We start from the raw sequence: 8,544 nt of genomic DNA on the forward strand, positions 1-8,544 counted from the left end.
TGGTGATGTAGTTTCCAATTAGTTTGGCAATCTAATAAATGTATGTGAAGTTTCTATGGAAGTTGAACATGATGACTGACTGGGGGAGTTCTCCATTGTCCACTATCTGTAATTCAAATTTGTGGGTCTGAGTCAAAGTTTGGCTCTGCAGGAACAACGAACTGGTCAGGGAGTGACAGTATTACAAAGTTCTGCGTTACTCCTTTCTGGGCGGTGGCCCTGTTAGGCCATCATATGCCATATTGCAAATATCCCCATTGTGGGACTAATTAAGGACATCTTTATGTTGTGGTTTCCCTACCAGAACCAGCACCAACCCTGTATATTCATGATATAAAACACTGTTTCAATTTGATATTTAGCCTTTCTATACTGTAAAAATAGAAGACCCCAGGCTTTCCTGCGCGCCCTTGCCCAATTGGTGGTGTTCAGGAGACAACCTGGGACTGAAATATCAGTCACAACCAGTGTTGTTTTCGTCACTGATGACTATGACGAAAATACTTCGTTAACGCCCCTTTTTTAATGACGATGACAAGCTATACGAGGTTCTTTTATGACGAAAACATGACGTGATGTACATGAATTTTTTTCGTTGACTAGACAAAATTGTTAGCATGTGGTTCATAAATTATTTTATGTTGCTTTTAGTGAAATAAAGCCACAACAGTTGCCCAACAAAATGTTTTGCTTCTCTGCTTATTTTGGAGCAGTGAGTATTGATTCCACTGTTGCCACTTTTTTCTGTTTGTAATGAAGAATCCTTAGTAGTCCATCCAAAAGTCTTTGTTATTGGGTGGAAACCTTGAATGCCTTGTTTTAATTCAAATGGACTTAAACCCATCCATCCATCCATCCATCCGTTATCTGTACCGCTTCTCCTCACTAGGGTCGCGGGGGGTGTTGGAGCCTATCCCAGCTGTCTTCGGCAGTAGGCGAGGTACACCCTGAATTGGTGTCCAGCCAATCGCAGGACATGCATAGACGAACAACCATCCACGCTCACACTCATGCCTCGGGGCAATTAGAGTGTCCAAGCAACTTGCCATGCATGTTTTAAGAATATGGGAGGAAACCGGATTACCCAGAGGAAACCCACGCAGGAAGGCCGGAGCCAGAATCGTACCTACGACCTCAATATTGTGAGGCCATCATGCTAACCAGTTGGGCCACCGTGCCGCTTGGACTAAAACCTTTGTGAATAAATTGACGAAAACTAGGGTAAAACTTTTTTTGCGTTTCCGTCGATTAAAACTGGACTAAAACCCTTTTTTTAGTTTTCGTTGACTAAAACTGGACTAAAACTATAACGAATTGGGATGACTAAATGTGATGTAAACAAATCAGCACTTTGTCCAAATGACTTGGACAAAATCTAAAATGCCTGCCAAAAACAACACTGGTCACAACACGTGTCTACAGAAGATTAATTGGCATGGGCGAAATTAATTAGTTTTATTTCATTCATGAGCTTATGTTTTGTTTTGGGTGGCTAAGGCTTAAAATGTGTAAAAATCTAATCCAACCTCAAATATAATTAATTCAATAAATTTATGATGCTACTAAAACATCGAAGCAGCCTCCTCCAGGCTTTACAGACTCAGAAATGGAGGTATGCGTATCGTGTGCTCATCCTGTCGTGTCTCGAGATGTTAAAATTGCAGTTAGATAGACGTGTGCTGATTAGACAAGACTTCTAATATATCTGGTGTCACAGGATATTTGTCAGTGAATGTGTATGTCTGGTTTGAGGCTCACTCAGCTTTTTCTTGTGTTGTGGGGTCCAGTTGAGTTGAATTGCGAGTCAGGTATGTTGGCCATCTGACACCCAACTGTCAGGTTTGCGTTCGTGGGGACCCCGTAGAGCCATTTTTATTGTTGACATAAATCATAGCTAATCATCTTTTCCTTCATTATCATATGAAATACAGTTAGGAGTTGTATGTGCCTTTACTATGTTATAATCTTAGAACCTACCAGCCACTACAGCTGTCCGACAAGAAGACTTTTGGCTGTCCTGTGCTCCATTGCGGCCCTGGTGGCGTTCAAAAGACAACCTGTGACTGAAATATCAGTCACAACATATCTCTACTGAAGATTAATTGTCATGCGCTAAAGTAATTGGTTTTGTTTCATTCGTGAACTTGTTCGTTAAAATGTGTAAAATTCTGATCCATTTTCTTTTTTTTAATTCATTAAATTAATATTCAACTTGTTCATTAGGATGGAGGACAACCGACAATGACTGAATCGGCTGAGGTTGATGCCACCAGAACATCGAAGCAGCCTTCTCAAGGTTTGACAGACTCTGAAAAGGAGGTATGCGTATCATGTGGTCATCCTGTCGTGTCTTGAGATGTTAAAATTACAGTTAGATAGACCTGTGCTGGTTGGACAAGTTTTCTAATATATCTGGACATAAATCGTAGCTAATAATATTTTCCCTCATCATCATATGATATACAGTTATGCGTAGTGTATGTCTTTACTATGTTACAATCTAAGAACCTACCAGCCACTACAGTTCTCTCATTGGGAGACTTAAGCTTTCGTCAGGCTGTCGACTGCTGCATTGCCCTCTTATTGGCTTTAAGTACACAACCTGTAACTGAATTATCTGTCAGAACAGAACCTATGTGTCCACAGCAGGTGATTTGGCATGTGGATTCTTCAGATTTTTAGAAAATAGGTAAAATTGTGATCAAAAGTTTAAAATGTATAAAATTCTGGTATAGTTTGCAATAGTATATCTATTAAATCATTTCAAAACTTCTTAACAAGGATGGAGAACATTGGCTGTGACCGAATTGGTTGAGGTTTACATTACCAGGACCATTGAGCAGCCTCCTCGGGATCTACAAATTTAGGAATGAAGATATGCATCCCATGTTACAATCCTGTTATGGCCCGAGGTTTTGAAGTTGCAGTTACATATTGGGCTGGGCGATATGGCTGATAAGTACATAGCGATATAAGTATTTCATATGGGTCCATCGATACACATTGAATTCTTTTTTCATATTATTTTATTCATTATTTTTTTTATTTTCCAATATTTTCACTGCCCTGTTAAAAAAACATTTAATGTAGTTTTCCTCCCGGGAGCTTTTTGTTACGGTCAATTAAGTGTTTTTGTTAAATATAGCTGCGTAGAATAATTATATGCATTATTATCGTACCACAATGTTTTGGTTTTGCAAATAATTTCCTAAAATCATTCTAATTTTGTTATTACATTATTTTGTCATAATATCATTCATCAATATTTTAGTTTTTTTTTTTTTCAAATAGAATTAAGACCTTTTTCTGTGCAGATTCCTCTGGGGATTAAGTATTTAATGGGTTCTCAATTTTCTCTTGGACTCTGATGCAACCCAGTCTCCTCCCTTGGACAAAAAATATGGGCTGAATCTTCCTTGGAATAACGACACAGATTCTGACGAATCATTGTCAAATCCTGCCCCTGAACTTTGTGCCTCAGACCCAGACCATATTACTATCCCAAGGCTCAGGAGGACCAAAAGTATACAGGTAAACAACCCATATAGATTTCAGGGAATCTTACAAGCAAATTGCATATATTTTATTGGTCTCCTGCCTTCTATCCTTTATATTTCGTTGTTGTTGTTGTTTTTTAGATTAAAAAAACAGGCTGACTTTGGAATGGATAAGCATTATTACTCCAACTCAGATGACAGTGGAGATGAATATATTCCGGATACAAGTGAGGCCTCTGATTCAGACGGAAGTGAATCTTTGAAAATTGTGGACCCTCTCTTGAAGTCTAAGAATGCCTTCAGAGATTTTTCTCCCACACCACGAATCTCAAAAGCCACCTCAACGCAGGTTGTTAATCAAGGGCGTTCACCCGTTCGGAGGAGTAGCAGCACTGGTGTGATTCTTGAATTCTATGGCTCTTCAAATATTTGTGCAGTTTAACACAAATCATCCAAAATAGAATTCAAGCACATCTGTGACAGAAATTCAAATTCAGAAGTCAAAGAGTGAGAACAAAAAAAAAAATCTAATGCTGCGCTTCTTCCGAAGACATATACTGTAAACATTAAATGTATGTTAGGACAATCTTGAAAAAAGTATTAGAACACCCTTTACTTTTATTTCTTGTTAATTTTATTAACCAAAATATGTCCATTTTTATTACAGATTAATGAATACAAAATTAAAACTCTAATCAGCTACTTTTTAATCGTTATATTTGTATAAACAAATGTTATACATCTGTGTGTTAACTTATACAAGAAATGACGGAAAAGCAAGGGTGGTTTAGTATTTTTTTATCGTATATAGTCTGTATAATATCTTTAACCTATGCTGATGCTGTTTAATACTGATTTAAATAATAATAATAATGTCATAATCTGTTGGTTTTACATGAACAAAACCTTTCAAGCACTTTTTAAAATTCTAAATACTACCTCTTGTCAGTAAGTTGGTTCACAGCACTGCCTTGGAGTGAAAGTGTGTAGTGCTGAGACAGTCGGTATGTGCTGAGTCGTCTGACGTTTGTGTGACTGGTACCCAGGAAGGTAGCAAAACCAGGCAGTGTGTATGTCGTACCCAGGAAGGCAGAGAAACCAAGCAATATGTATGTGGTACCCACGAAGGCAGAGAAACTAAGCAGTGTGTATGTGGTACCCGGGAAGGTAGCAAAACCAGGGAGTGTGCATAGATACAGACCCCAAAAGTGATTAAAACCAAATAAAGTCCCCAGAAGATCATCTGTAGTCAGGTGAAGGACCCTGTACTTTGTTCAACTCATTTACTCCCTTAGACGTACAAAGACGTCTTTTAATGCAATGGCGCCCTCTACCAAAGACGTATAAGTACGTTTCCTGTCTTTTTTACGTCATAGTGTACATAAGGGTCTGATGCAACCTCTGACTGAGAATCAGCCTTGTCCGCATTGTGAATCATGTAAAAATCACCCAGCAGGGGGCAGAGGTGCAAAAGATCCGCCTTGAATCTGCGCCAGAGGTACAAATGGGGGGGCGGGATCCTGGGGTAGACTTATAAGTGTGGAGAGCAGCGTGGGTAGCAGCAGCATCGGCAGCACTAGCAGCAGTCGCATTAGTAGCGTTAGCAATGAAATCCTCCAAGCAAATGACGATCGAGGAATGCTTTTTTGTAAAAAAAAAGCTTCCTAAAAGCATCAAGGCGATGGAGACGCTTTGGTTGAGAGGATGACGCTTCGTCGTCGTCACAACAAAACGGCGTCTAAAGAGGGTGCGCGTGCCTTGCGGCCTGCATCGCCTGCCTTCGGACAATAGCCAAAGCAGCTGAGAGTCCTCACCAGATCCCCCCCGAACGAGGAGGTAAGCGCTCGCAAGTTACCATTGAACATGTGGTTTTACCCCTCATGCTTTTATTGTACATATCATGCATCTTGCGGGCAGAAAATGTCGCGTAAATGTGCAGTTAGACGCGAGCTTGCTCGCTGACTTCCTCATCCGGCCGCCTCTATTGCACAATTACACGCGAGCGTAAGTCCTCGCCGACGAGGAAGTAAACGCTCGCAAGTTACCATTAAACATGTGGTTTTAGCCCTCATGCTTTTATTGTACATATCATGCATCTTGCGGGCAGAAAATGTCGCGTAAATGTGCAGTTAGACGCAAGCTTGCTCGCTGACTTTCTCGTCCGGGCGCCTATTGCACAATTACACGCGAGCGTAAGTCCTCGCCGACGAGGAAGTAAACGCTCGCAAGTTACCATTGAACATGTGGTTTTAGCCCTCATGCTTTTATTGTACATATCATGCATCTTGCGGGCAGAAAATGTCGCGTAAATGTGCAGTTACGCGCGAGCGCATCTCCTCCCCGACGAGGAAACAACAATACTGAATGGTGTGGTAATCATGCATACTTTCTAAAATTCACAGATTGTGCATCCCGCGGCAAGAAAGTTCCTCCTCGTCTTGTTGGTGTAAAGAAAGGTAAATTATAATATGAAACTTCACACGCCAGCAATAAAATGCAGCAATAAATATATATTTCCAATTGTTTGTATTTCTGTAATTTACAGGTTGTGCATCAGGAAGCAGTGGTTCCGGATGGCGTCACACTGGATGGCAACCGAGGAAAATCGACTTTACAGCAACCCCTGGACCACTGAATGCCGCTGCCCATTTGGAGTCTGAGGAGCCAGCTGATTTCCTGCAGCTGTTTCTCACGGATGAGCTTCTGCAGCACATCGCGGATGCCAGCAATCACTTCCCAGACAATTATTTTCACACAAACCCCAGTGGACAAACACAAGCTCGCCTATTTTCCACGGACCAGCAAAGCCAGACCACAACGAAAGTGTCGGGTCTGTTTGTGCAAAGGCAAACGGAGTGAAACAAGAATGTGGTGTGAACTATGTTGTGTGCCCTTGCATCAAGGCAACTGTTTTATTTTATATCACACAAAAAAAAAGTATGTATGACACTGATGTATTTCATTTTTGTACATAGTTCAACAGTTCAGTCGTTTAGTGTTATGTGCAAATAAATTTATTTTATCAAAAACATTTTTTGTGCTTTTTTTTGTTATTTTATAGAAGGCATGCATTATTTAGATGTTAGAGGTGTCATAAAAGCCATAAATAATAGTGTCAAAATTCAAATTATGGTCAAAATGCATCAGTTTACAAAAAGCTCATTTTCTCAGTTTTTTCCCCAGGGATTGGAGTTTTCATGAAATTTAGCTATTTTCAAATGCCGATTGCTCAAGAATGGAAAAAGATAGGAACAAACATTTTTTTCTGTTGAAAGAAGAGAGTCTCATCTTTCTTCGGGTGTGCTCCATGTCTATATAGCATTAGAATACTATATTCTGTGGGCCTTGCAATATTAGTCAAAACCCAGGAAAACGCTGGGATTGAGCGGGTTGCTCCAGTGAAAATGGCTGGTATTTAATGAGTTAAGACTGGTTAGGACATCCGGCTCGCAGTCCCAAGGTGCAGGGTTCGATCCCGGGACCCAGCTTTCCTGTGTGGAGGTTGCATTTGTGAGTGAGTTTGAGCGCAGATGGTTGTTCGTCTTTGCGTGCCCTGCGATTGGCTGGCAACCACTTCAGGGTGTGCCCCGCCTACTGTCCGTTGACAGCTGGGTAGGCTCCAGCACGCTATCCTTGTGAGAATAAGCGGATTGGATATTACATGTATGTGTTTATGCCCTAGGCCAGGCGAGGGCAAACTACGGCCCGGGGGCCACATGCGGCCCGTTAAGTTTTAATCCGGGCCGCCGAACTTGAAAAAAATTTAATGAATAAACCTTGTTAATGTTTTATTTTCTAAACACTGTGGTTTTCAAAGACAAATATTATTGTTGGAATGCTTTTATTCACTTTCATTTAAAATTAAATGTATTTTTTTTCTCAGATGAGGTGAGGTTTCCAAAACACTCCATCCATCTGCTCCTGGTCCGGCCCCTCTGTCATATTTTAGAACCCATTGTGGTCCTCCAATCAAAAAGTTTGCCCGCCCCTGCCCTAGGCTTTGTGTCTTTGCTTGGTTGACTGTGTAATGAGTGTATGAATGCATTTCTTTCTACCAGACACCTTGGACTTCCCATGGCAGATTAATAATCTATTTTATCTATCCATCAGGGTCACGAATGTCATTTGATGAGTAGAGAATTTAGAGTCTCCAATTAACCTAATATACATGGATTTGCGCATGGAAACCTGAGAAAAAGCCCTTAGTCCTACTTTTCCATCTGAACCACTTTATCCTCACGAGGGTCACAGCCGTGACATCCCAGCTGACTTCAGAAAGTAAGTGGGCGACGACTCATGATCTCTTGGTTGAATAATATTGTTAGGGGCTCAAAATGGCCCTCTACAATAAAATGGCAGAAGAATATTACATACTCTCTGGCAGAAGAATATTGCGTTTTTTTTGTTTTGTCCAATTAACTTAAATAAAACTTGGGAAAATTTAATGATTACATGTAAACCAGCTGGTCTTCCCCATACCAAGCCCTGGCTAAAACTGACTGAAAAATGCATGATGTGTGCCTTTTAAACTCCTCGGCCCATCCACTATGCCAGGGATGGGCAAACTTTTTGATTGGGAGGGGGGGGGCACAATGAGTCCTAAAATACATTTAATTTTAAACGAAAGTGAACAAAAGCATTACAACAATATATATGTCTTTGAAAAACCACAGTATTTAGAAAATAAACCATTAACAAGGCTTATTCATTTAATTTTTTTCAAGTTTGGGGGGCTGGATTGAAACGTTTAACGGGCCACAAGTGGCCCCCGGGCCGTAGTTTGCCCAAGTGCCCTAAGCCAATTGATTCTAAAAAATAACAGTTTTCTTCATCAAAACAACATTTTATGATCAACATAAATGTTAGTGAGTACATAAAGGTATACTCATTCGATCTATCATAACCCCATGCACTTAGACTGTACAAAAAAAAGAAAATTTTTATTTTAAAACCTAGTATTTCGCCATGACGTCACACGCTAGCGTCAAGTGCTTGGCGCTAAAAACCCGGAAGTAACAGCGGCGCTCGGTTTGAAAGTGGAGAGTTG

At 40.5% G+C, this 8,544-nt stretch overlaps 1 long non-coding RNA gene across 1 annotated transcript; it reads left to right on the top strand.

Moving 5' to 3' along the window:
• Window positions 1-5,028: 5,028 nt before the first annotated feature.
• On the top strand, window positions 5,029-6,245 carry LOC148315566 (uncharacterized). The gene is made up of 3 exons (XR_015840806.1): window positions 5,029-5,333; window positions 5,900-5,953; window positions 6,043-6,245. It is a non-coding gene; the product is annotated as an uncharacterized LOC148315566 (long non-coding RNA).
• The last annotated feature ends 2,299 nt before the right edge of the window (window positions 6,246-8,544 follow it).

The sequence above is a fragment of the Idiotropiscis lumnitzeri genome, unplaced genomic scaffold, assembly GCF_059441095.1.
Source record: "Idiotropiscis lumnitzeri isolate Australia: NSW breed Sydney's pygmy pipehorse unplaced genomic scaffold, RoL_Ilum_1.0 HiC_scaffold_96, whole genome shotgun sequence".
Taxonomy (NCBI): domain Eukaryota; kingdom Metazoa; phylum Chordata; class Actinopteri; order Syngnathiformes; family Syngnathidae; genus Idiotropiscis; species Idiotropiscis lumnitzeri.